The sequence below is a fragment of the Leucopleurus acutus genome (genome assembly GCF_964270905.1).
Source record: "Leucopleurus acutus genome assembly, chromosome: 4".
NCBI classification, from domain to species: domain Eukaryota; kingdom Metazoa; phylum Chordata; class Mammalia; order Artiodactyla; family Delphinidae; genus Leucopleurus; species Leucopleurus acutus.
In genome coordinates, this window is record NC_139146.1 from 66,294,714 (window position 1) to 66,296,812 (window position 2,099).

Consider the following 2,099-nt stretch of genomic DNA (forward strand, 5'->3'; position numbering starts at 1 on the left):
TCTGCCGCCCGCCCAACGGCTCTGCCCGAGTGCGCGCGCGTGGAAGGGTGGCTGTCTGTGCCGTGGCCGCCGTCGTCGCCGCCGCCGCCACCACTGCCGCCTGTCGCGAAGGCTGGCATCGCCGAGCCCCTGCGCGGGGGGCTGCCGCCCGAGCGCTGATTGACAGGCTGCCTCACCAATGCCTGGAGGGAGAAAGGAGGTAAAGAGCAAGTGTTTAGGGTTATATCTGCTAATGATAATGGGGGCGGGGGCGGGGCCTGGCGCCGCCGCTGCCGCCCGCGTGGTCGCCCAGCCGGGTGTGCGCCTCCGACGGGGGAAGGGAAGGAATGAGCCGGGACCAGGAGGGTCCCCTGGTAACAGCGCGAGGTTCCGACCGGGACGAGACTTCGGAGCCCCAGACTTGCACTTGAGGCTCCTGCTGCTGTGGGCGGGGTTCAGTTTTAGGAAAGAGCTCTTGGCGCCGCCTGCTTGACCCCGAACTCTCGGGGTTGCCCTGAGGGGCTGGTAGTAGTAGGGGTGGGGCGGTAGCTAGAGTGCGTGTGCGCCTTGGGAAGATATTACAACCCGTTCTTCTGCTGATGGGGAATTGCTCCCCCAGCTTTCTGAAAGGAACATCTTCAGAAGGTCTTGACCTAGGTCGCTGCGAGTTGTTTGCGCGCCCGGGGGTTTCTGTCTATACCCAGCTCCTGGCCTTCGAGCTTATGTTGTCCTAAGAGCACACAAAGCATCGGGCTTTCACGTTATTTCAGTTAGTTCCCTACAGGGCTCCTGAGAGGGCGTAACAGAATCGGTGTTCCCATTCCACAGATGAGAAAACCGAGGCTCTTGGAGGAAATTACCCAAAGTCAGACACTCAAGAGTGTGTGGCTGAGTTGCACAGATGTACTCAGATATTCAACTTCACATTTCTAGTATTACGTAGACTCTGTGCAATTGAGGGAAAAAAATATGACCTGATACCTCCTTTTGGGACGGTGACTAGATATTCGCAACAATGTCATTTGGTATATATATATTTGTAAGTGCTTGTAGCATCAAGATGGGCCGAAAGCTCTTGCTCCCTGCGTTGCCCAGGCAGCTCCTCACTGCACCTGGGGTCACACGGCCAGGGTTTCTGGAGGACACACAATTTCAGTAGTTGTTTGAATGAGGGAAGATCCTCTGTGGATTGGAGGAGGATCCCATGAGCTAGAGATGTCTTCAGATCTAGAGGACTGTCGTCGCTTCTCCCAGGCACTTTTGGGAGCAAATCACCCCTCCTCTAGGTCAGCTCCAATACCAGCATACTCCCTTCCCTGGTTTGCTTTTCAGCCTTCAATCTTCACTCTCCAGGTTAGAATTCTGGGTACATCTCCTCCTGGATGTGTGACCGTCATCTCTCCACTCTGAAGTTAGGTTCCTTTTCAGAGCTTTCCTTTTAGACTTGGGAAGGTGACCTATTTTCTTCTTCTGAGGGTTCAGGACCTTGGCCTCTCATTTGCCAGACCTCCCTTCCTTTGGAAGCCATCTCTCTCTTTGCAGGCTCAGCTTCTGTGTTTCTCCACCCTAGATAGTCTCCCTCTCTGCAGCCTCCTCAGATCATGCTGTGGTTTCTGCCCCCCCTCCATTTATTAGAGATGAAATAAATAATGCCATAAATAAAAGTATTTGGGAGTCCAGGAACTGTCAGGGCTGATTAGGGCATAGAGGACATTTTCTTTCTCATTATGCAAAAACATTTCATGGGGAAATAAAAGAGGTTTCATTGTAACTCATGCATGTCATATTTCAAGGAATTCAAGATATTAATCATATTTAACATTATTTGCAACGTTTCTCCCTGGCTTCTGAAAACTGCTAAATGAGGACATGTGGATCACTAAGAAAAAGGGAGACAAACATGAGAGGGACAGTTAAGAAATAATGAAATGCTGGTGAGAGACAGGGAGAAAGAATGAGATGCCAGGGAGATGTTTCTTAGGCACATGAGTGAGAAATGGGGAAGCTTCTTCTGAGACGTGAGACAGCTGAAATTGAATGATATACTGGAGGAAACAAATGATAACAAACCTCCCCAAGCTTTTCTTTCTATAAAGCAGTTCTGAATTTTGCATTGAAAT